A 10,308-nucleotide genomic window follows, 5' to 3' on the forward strand; every position below is an offset into this window, starting at 1 on the left:
GCGCAAAGTCATGACGATATCTAAGGCAATGATCATACATATAGGCATCACGTCCGAGACAAGTAGACCGATACTTTCTGCGTCTACTACTATTACTCCACACATCAACCGCTATCCAGCATGCATCTAGTGTATTGAGTTCATGACAAACAGAGTAACGCCTTAAGCAAGATTACATGATGTAGAGGTATAAATTCATGCAATAGATATAAACCCCATATTTTTACCCTTGATGGCAACAACATGATGCGTGCCTCGCTACCCCTTCTGTCACTGGGTGAGGTCACCGCACGGTATGAACCCAAAACCAAGCACTTCTCCCATTGCAAGAATTATAGATCAAGTTGGCCAAACAAAACCCACAACTCGAAGAGAATTACAAGGATATGAAATCATGCATATAAGAGATCAGAAGAAACTCAAATAAGATTCATAGATAATTTGATCATAAATCCACAATTCATTGGATCTCGACAAACACACCGCAAAAGAGGATTACATCGGATAGATCTCCATGAAGATCATGGAGAACTTTGTATTGAAGATTCAAGAGAGAGAAGAAGCCATCTAGCTACTAGCTATGGACCCAAAGCTCTATGGTGAACTACTCACGCATCATCGGAGACGCAATGGTGTTGATGAAGAAGCTCTCCATGTCCGAATCCCCCTCCGACAGGGCACCAGAACGTGCCCTAGATGGGATCTTGCGGAGACAGAAGCTTGCAGCGGTGGAAAAGTATTTTCGTGGCTCTCTCCCATGGTTTCAAATTTTTTGGGGATTTATGGGCGGAAGAAGTAGGGCAAAGGAGCCAGGGGGGGCACAAGCCTGCTAGGCACCCCCAGGCTGCGACTAGGGGGCTTGTGGCCTCCCCTGGTACCCTTTGCCTTGGTTCTCAAGCTCCGTGCATATCTTCTGTCCCGGAAAAAATCTTTTCGGAGGTTTTATCCCGTTTGGACTCCGTTTGATATTCTCCTCTGAAAAAGGTCAAAAACACGGAAAAAATAGGAACTCGCACTTGGCACTGAGTTAATAAGTTAGTCCCAAAAAAGATATAAAATGTATACAAAACATCCAAAGTTTGACAAGATAATAGCATGGAACCATCAAAAATTTTAGATACGTTGGAGAAGTATCGGATATATAGCAAGATGAAGCCTACCAAGTACCCATCACAAACTCATCTCTTGCATTTACTTTATTTGTCATTTGCCTCTCGTTTTCCTCTCCCACACTTCTAAAACGATTTTCAAAAAATACCAAAATGTTTTGCCTTTTTCTTCGCCCTTCTTCCGCTCATCTTTTTCGTTTGTTCATTTCCATGGATCAACCCAAAATTTTGATCAGTATCTTAGGAAGTTGGAAGATATTGAAACTAATGCTAAGGGATTCAGATCGCTTCAATTTCACCATAATAGTTTCCTTAGGAACAAGCTTAAAGAACAAAGGTTTGTGCTGGAATACATGAAAAAGAACTTGATGATATGACCAAGGAATTTTGTGGTTTGAAATCTCAGTTTGCTCACCTTGAAAATTTAGTAGGCCAAATTTCTGATAAACAAGCTACCTTAGTTAATGAAATAGCCGTGAAGCCAGAATCTTTAAGTATTGATGAAGATATTAAAGTGATTTATGTGACTCCTATCAAATCTTTGTTTTCTAATATGAATCTTGAAAAATATGGGACTCGAGACGAGTCAACTTTAGTTAAAAGGCGTCACAGTGATTCGAAGTTTATAGATCTTAATGCTAAGATTGATAAAAGTGGGATTGAAGAGGTCAAAACTTTAAATAGCAATGAACCCACTCTTTTGGATTTCAAGGACTTTAATTATGGTAGTTGTTCTTTGATTGATTGTGTTTCCTTGTTGCAATCCATGTTGAATTCTCCGCATGCTTATAATCAAAATAAAGCTTTTACTAAACATATTGTGGATGTTATGATGAAATATTTTGAAGAAAAACATGAGTTGGAAGTTTCTATACCTAGGAAGCTTTATTATGAGTGGGAACCTACTATTAATATTAAAATTAAAGATTATGAGTGCCATGCTTTGTGTGATTTGAGTGCTAGCGTTCCCACGATTCCAAAAACTTTATGTGATGTGCTAGGTTTTCGTGAATTTGATGATTGCTCTTTAAATTTGCATCTAGCGGATTCCACCATTAAGAAACCTATGGGAAGGATTAATGGTGTTCTTATTGTCGCAAATAGGAATTATATTCCCATAGATTTCATTGTTCTTGATATAGATTGCAATCCTACATGTCCTATTATTCTTGATAGACCTTTCCTTAGAACGATTGGTGCAATTATTGATATGAAGGAAGGAAATATTAGATTCCAATTTCCATTAAGGAAAGGCATGGAGCACTTTCCTAGAAAGAAAATAAAATTACCTTATGAATCTATTATGAGAGCTACTTATGGATTGCATACCAAAGATGACAATACCTATATCTATTGTGTTATGCCTAGCTAGGGGCGTTAAACAATAGCGCTTGTTGGGAGGCAACCCAATTTTATTTTTATGCTTTTGTTTTTGCTTCTATTTTTGAGTGTTGCACACATTATTACCTTTGTAATAATTGTGTTTTCTTGTTTTAATTAGTGTTTGAGCCAAGTAAGACCTTTGGGATGGTCTACGGTGTTTGCAAGTTGCTGAAAAACCGAAACTTTTGGTCTGAGTCCAGGAATTTTGTAAATTCACTGGAAGGTTATTTTGGTCTGAATTTTTTACAAAAGATCGATATAAAAATTTCCCTGATTTTACTATTTTTTATGAATTTTTGGAGTTACACAAGTTTTCGAAGTTTATAGATTGCTATAGACTGTTCTGTTTTTGACAGATTCTGTTTTCTTTGTGTTGTTTGCTTATTTTGACAAATTTATGGGTTGTATCAGGGGGTATAAACCATGGAGAAGTTGGAATACAGTAAATATTGCACCAATATAAATAAATAATGAGTTCACAACAATACCTACAGTGGTAATTTATTTTTCTTATACTAACGGATCTCATGGGTTTTGTGTTTTTTTTTGTGACCAACTCATGAGTTTTCTGTTGAGTTTTGTGTTGTGAAGTTTTCAAGTTTTGCGTAAAGATTTGATGGACTATGGAATAAGGAGTGGCAAGAGCCTAATCTTGAGGATTCCCAAGGCACCCTAAGCCATATTCAAGGATACCAAAGAGCCTAAGCTTGGGGATGCCCCGGAAGGCATCCCCTCTTTCGTCTTCAATCCATCGGTAAATTTACTTGAGGCTATATTTTTATTCACCACATGATATGTGCTTTGCTTGGAGCGTCTTGTATGATATGAGTCTTTACTTTTTAGTTTGACACAATCATCCTTGCTACACACATCTTTTGAGAGACACACGCTGAATCATGAATTTATTAGAATACTCTATGTGCTTCACTTATATCTTTTGAGTTAGGCAATGTTGCTGTGGTGCTTCACTTATATCTTTTAGAGCATGATGGTATTTTATTTTATAGAAATTATTAAACTCTCGTACCTCACTTATATTATTTTGAGAGTCTTTAAACAACATGGTAATTGGTTTAGGATATGAATTTAGTCCTAATATAATGGGCATCCAAGAGGGATATAATAAAAACTTTCATATTAAGTGCATTGAATATGATGAGAAGTTTGATTCCTTGCATATAGTTTTGAGATATGAAGATGGTAATATGAGAGTCATGCTAGTAAGTAATTGTGAATTGGAAGAAATACTTGTGTTAAAGTCTGTGATTCCCATAGCATGCACATATGGTGAACTGTTATGTGATGAAGTCGGAGCATGATTTGTTTAATGATTGTCTACCTTTGTGTGGAGATCAGGATCGCGCGATGGTTAACTCCTACCAACCCTTCCCCTAGGAGCATGCGTCTAATACTTTGCTTAGATAACTAATAGCCTTTTGCAATAAGTATGTGAGTTCTTTATGACTAATGTTGAGTTCATGGATTATACGCACTCTCACCCTTTCACCTTTGCTAGCCTCTCTAGTACCGCACAACTTTCGCCGGTACATTAAACCCACCTTCCTCAAAACAGCCACCATATACTTTCCTCAAAACAGCCACCATACATACCTATTATGGCATTTTCATAGACATTCCGAGATATATTGCCATGCAATACCACTGTTCCGGGTTTTTTATGACATGCACCATCACTTCCATATTGCTTATAGAGTCATATTTTGTTCTAGATATCGAGTTGTAATCTTTGAGTTGTAAGTAAATAAAAGTGTGATGATTTGCATTATTAGAGCATTGTCCCTGTGTGAGAAAAGGATGATGGAAGCTATGATTCCCTCACAAGTTGGGATGAGTCCCAGGACTTTACAAAAAATAAAAGAGGCCAACGTAGCCCATATAAAAAAATAAAAGAGGCCAAAGATGCCCACCAAAAAATGAGAGAAAGAGAGAAGGGACAATGCTACTATATTTTTCCACACTTGTGCTTCAAAGTAGCGCTATGTTCTTCATAGAGAGTCTCCTATTTTGTCACTTTCATATAACTAGTGGAATTTTTCATCTTATGCACAACCACTTACTTTTTTTGAGCTTTCATACACTTATAACTCTAGTGCATTTGTTGCATGGCAATCCCTACTCACTCACATTGATATCTATTGATGGGCATCTCCATAGCCTGTTGATATGCCTAATTGATGTGAGACCATCTTCTCCTTTTTCTCCTTACAACCTCCACCATATTCCATTCCACCTATAGTGTTATATCCATGGCTCACGCTCATGTATTGCTGTCACATCCCTGGAACCCTAACCAAAGTTTAGCATTGTGCTCATATCTTCTTTGCATTGCATCCAAGAAAATTGCAACAAGATCAAAGCAAGTGGTGAAGCAAAACCCAAAAAACCCTAGCCACTTCTCAATTTAAAGGAAATTAAAAAAACTTGTCAAAATCAATGAACCCAAAATGGCCTCAAGAAAAGTTCAACTTTTATGATAATTCATGAAAACAAATAATCAGGGAAGAAAACCATTTTTAAAACAGATTTGGAATTTTGTTTAAATGCAAAAAGCCACTGAATTCAAGTTTAAATTTGAATTCAAAAACTTTTAAGTTTTCAAAAATGTTGAAAACTTCAGGAATGGTTGGAAACATTCCAACTAATATTCTAGTGTGTTCAAAATATTTTTATAAACTATTTTGGAGCTAAAATAAATAGCAAATCAAATTAGTTAGCAAACCAGAAAACAAAACAGAAAAAAGGAAAAGATTAGCTCTCGCTCACCTGGCCCAGCCCAGCTTCCCCTCTGTCGTCTTCCTCCCCGCCGGTGGGCAGCAGGAGGTGGTCGCCGCGTACTCCGGCGCGGCCACTCACCTGTGCGCCTGCCTGGCCGCCGCTTTGCGCTGGCACGCGAGGGGATAACCCTCCCGAGGCTTGCCCGAGCTCATCCTCTCCCCAATCTTCCCACTGCTACCTCTCCTCTCGGCCACCATTGGAGCCCGAGCAGAGCTCGAGCTCGCCGTCGTTCTAGCCTACCTCATGCATTCCTGAGCTGCGCAATAGCTCCGCCACATCCTCTCCTCGGGTCACCGACGCTCGTCGCCGGTGTTCTCCCTCTACAGGCCACCCACGAGCAAACTAGCGCTACCCCTGCACTCCCCGTGAGCTTGCGCAGCTTTCCCCTCACTTTTCCCCATTGATCCCTTCCTCTAGCTCTGTTTTCAACGGAGCCCAACGAGATCCGCTACGGGAGCTCATCGCCGGTAACTCTCTGGTGAACGGCTCGTCCTTCTGAGGCCACCAGTAGCTTCAGGCCGTCGAGTAGATGCCGTAGGTGCTCAGTCCCGTGCTTTTCCCCTTCGGATTCGACTAGCCCGACGATGCCCGAGCTTCGGCCGCCGCCAAGCTCGTCGCCAGTGCCTTCTCCGGCCAGATCATCCTTGTCTGAGTGCAAAAATGGACCTGCGCGAGTCGTGGCGTTCTTCGGGTGCACTCAGCGCGGTGTTTGGCTGCCTGTGCGCCGTTTCCGAGCCCCTCCGCCGTCTCGGTGGTCGCCGGAGGCTCACCGCCGACGAGAACCACCGCGCCGCCGGTGGATCTCAGCTGGCCTGAGCCACTGACACGTGGGGCCAGCCTCTGGATGATTAGAGTTAATAAAAATAAAATTAATTAAACTAATCGGACACTGACAGGTGGGTCCTACCCTGTTAATTAACTAATTAACTTAAATCTAATTTAAAATCTAGCCCGAGTCACTCACAAGTGGGTCCCATTGGTCAGGTTTAACTTTCAACGGCCAGTTGGACCTGCTGATGTCATGCTGATGCAGTAAAGAGTTTTCTGATTTAAAAGAATTCGAGAAAATGCCCAAAACTTCTAAAAATCATAGAAAATAATCTGTAACTCCAATGGAAATAATTTATATATGAAAAAGTATCACAAAAATCCAAGGAATCTGAATATGTCATTTTCAAGCATGTTTGAAAATGTTAACTTGACCAAACATATAAAATGATGAATAGGTTAAATTTAATAAATGCTTTGGAGTTGGAATTTGAAAATCATTTGAATTCCACTTCAAATACTATGATCAAACAATGTTCAATAACAACCACAAACCCATCATTCCATTTCCATGCATGCTAAAACAAGACGATCTCAGCATCAGGTTGAATCAATTAAAAGGGTATTTGAAAATACCTCATTCGAAGTAATAATTCGAATCCCGAATCAAATCAACTTCAGCTTAATAAACGATAGCTATATTAGCATACCACCTTGCATCTTCATGCCATGCTCATGCATCATTTTTTTGCATATGATTGTTATGGATTGATGTCATTTCTATAGGTAGGCTCCGCTCCTCCGGATTCCATCGACTGACGGATATTGTTCCTCTGCTGAGCAACAAGGCAAGCAACCATTTTGATCATCCTGATAAATCCCATGTTCTCGCTCCTGCACTTACTTATTGCATTAGGATCAAATGCTTCAAATGCTTTTGCCACGTTAGTTGAACCCACTTCCTTTGGATGACCTGTCTTTGTCACAGTAAATAGCTGAACCTTGCAACCTAGCATACCTGGTAGATGCTTGAGCCATGATGTGCCTTATCCTGCTATGCATGCTATGCTTAGAGTTGTGTATGGTCTGTCATGTGGGTGATGAACAGAATTGTGAGAATGTGTTCAGTAAGTAAAGGTTTCGTGTTGAACCTGATTTGGTAAAGGTACCGGTGAAAGGCTATGTAGGAGTACATGGCGGGTTGTTTCATTGGAACCGTCCTTAGGAACTGAGTTCCGTGTATGTAATCCAAGACGAGATACTACCACATGCTGGGCCCTGAAATATGACCCCGCTCGACTTATTAACTGCTTAGTAGTCGGTCCAGGAGTTGCAAGTAGTTTCTGGTGTTTATAGTCATGCTGGAGGCCGTGCATAGCGCTGACCTGAGAGGTGGGCTGTGATGCGGTAGCCAGTGGCACAGTGTACCAAGTGGCACCCGGATGGTGGGCTTGGGAACCCTGCGCACATCGTTTAGGGCTGTGGTGGAAACCTCGGCCGGACTTCCGTGCGGGTTACCCTCAGATAGGCGATAGACCTGGACTAAGTATTAGCGTGGTTAACGGTCGTGGCCAACTCCCTCGTTGGGCTTCCGCTTGAAGGTTGCCGAGGTGCATGACATGCACATGGCGATAACTGGCGAGAGCGTGTGTGAAGAAGTACACCCCTGCAGGGTTATGATCTATTCGAATAGTCGCGTCCGCGGATATGGACTACTTGGAGAGATATGTTGTTCATAGATAACTTTAATGGCTACTCATAAAATTGTCAAGATAAGCGTGAGTGTCGTGGACGGTATTTCTGTATGGAGACGGAATGATTCCACGATGGAGTATTGTTGTGGTGTTAGTGGACTCGTGTGCGAGAAATCAAGTTGTCAAAATTATTTAAAAATGCAAGTTGTCTAGCCCCGAGTCAAATGCTGGCTTTTCGCATGAAACCCCACAACTCCTTATTGATACATTGCATGAGTAGATAGTTATCCTAAAGTCTTGCTGAGTACCTTTGTACTCACGTTTGCTTAATAATTTGTTGCAGAGGTTGTTAATGACCATAATGGAGGGTTCTACCTAGACATCGACGACGACGAGTAGCTGGTATCCCAGCTATGATCTGGCCCTAGGGTGGGTCTGTAGTATAGTGAGGCCATGTACCATCTAGTTTCATCTGCCTGTACTCAGACAGTTTAATTACTTCTGCTGGCTTGTAACTTGAATGACTGTTATGATGGGTCGTGAGACCCCTACTGTGTAATATTATGTGTGAGGCTCTTCTGAGCCTTTTAAATAAAGTTTGTATGTTTATGGTTATGTTGTGATGCCATCGTTGTATCTATGCATATCGATACATCATGCGTACGTGTGAAGTATAGATATGTATGGGATTCGACCACCTAGTCGTATACTTTTAGTAGCACTCCTTACAGGGAAATGCCCCTTCGTGTTTTTTGAGCCTTGGTAGCTTGCTACTGCTCCGAACACTTAGGTTGACCGGCATGTGTCCTTCTTAGCTGCTGTGTCTGTCCCTACGGGGAAATGTCTCGCGGTTTAATGGAGTCCTGGTAGCATCTCTATGACTCGTCTACACTCGCTGATGACCGACACATGCTTTGTTGGGTCATGTATGCCTGTCCCTGTACGGTACTGCCACTTGGGTTTATGACTAGTCATGTCGATCCGGGTTCTTTGACATTGCATTGCTAGCAACACTAATGCATACGTGAGTCAAAAGTCGCAAACGGTCCCGGCCAAGGTAAGGTGGCAGCCGTGGGGATAACCGTGCATGAGACCGCAAAGAGATGCAGTGTGTTACAAGCTAGAATCTAGTGGCTTAGGATCAAGGTCCTGTCAGCTTTGGTATCAGAGCCTGACTGACTGTAGGATTACTAAGCCAAACTGGTCGAAGTTGAGTCTAGAATTGCTTTAGTTATATATAAGGGAATTGTTTGTGGAAGGGAACTTATGACTCTTGTTCTCTTCTCAAGTTATTCTACTCTGGCCATCCTCGTCTTTTCTGCGGGGATTAAGGACTAGGTTACTCATCTTCTTTTAGGCTCGTGTTTCTAATCGTTAGATCATAGAACAATGGATCGAGAGTTATTTTGGGTTTCTTTTATCCCTAGGAAAAGGAAGTAAGTTTGATGATCAGATAATTGAACTTGATAGTTGAGTGGTTACGCTATTCCATTTTTTGGGTTGTCTCAAAATTGTTTTTGAGCATTTACAGCCGTTATGCTGCCCAATTTTGCATTCAGAGCTCTAATGCTTTTGCATTACTCTCTATTCTCAGATGCGTGGCCGTCCTTCTCGTCAGGTGGTTCGTCTGACTAGGTGCATTGATGTGCCAGGTCATACGGCCATGCTAGTTAGGATGATGTCAGTGTCCGGTTACCGCTGGTAGCCAAAGTACACAGTGGAGGAGCAGTACCGGGATTTTAATCAGAGCCAGTACCTCTGCACTGTTAGGGTATTCCCAGATTACCCTGGAGCTGAGGAGCCAATCCATTGGTCTTATGGATTGGGAGTCACTATTGACATGGCAGTACAAGATGCTGCCTATTCAATGCTGACCATCATGAGGGCTAGACATGCACTGCTGCAGGATTCAGAGTTCTGCTATGTTCCTGCCTCTCAGCCAGGTGAAGAAGGATACCTCAGTGGGGTCTACTTTGATTCCTCTATGGAGGATCCGCTGCTGCAGTCCACTGCTGAGATGCTAGAGAATAGAGACAGGGATGCTCGTGCCCTCCGCATGGAGCTTTATGCTACACGTGCCCGTCTGTGGACGGCTTTGACGCAGCTGGCACCTGTAGTCCAGACAAGGTATGGAGATATGGAGATGCTGAACCCTGTTAGGACCCATCTTCCGGCTCATGTTGACTGGCCTGCTATAGGAGGAGTCACCCCTCTTCCGGGACCTCTAATACCACCAGTCAGGGGACCAAGGCCACATCAGTGTCCTTACGGATCCCAGGGATCTCAGGCTAGAGTATTTCCTGATCCGCAGGTTGAGCTTCCAGGCCATGGAGGCAATCTTTATGTGATGTTCTATGCGGATGCCTAAACCGTGAGTGGAAGGATAGTATGGTAGTAGCTGTACTTTCACAGTCCTATGTGACTTGTAAAGTATGCTTGTGTCGTGAAATGAATTCCGAAGGCATAGATAAATAATGTATAGGAAGCTTGTAAGCGTGTGATGAGTAGTTTCATAACTTCAGTAGTTTGCTCCTCGATTAAGGTTGTACTGAACTATG

This window comes from Hordeum vulgare, chromosome 7H (assembly GCF_904849725.1).
Source record: "Hordeum vulgare subsp. vulgare chromosome 7H, MorexV3_pseudomolecules_assembly, whole genome shotgun sequence".
NCBI lineage: Eukaryota > Viridiplantae > Streptophyta > Magnoliopsida > Poales > Poaceae > Hordeum > Hordeum vulgare.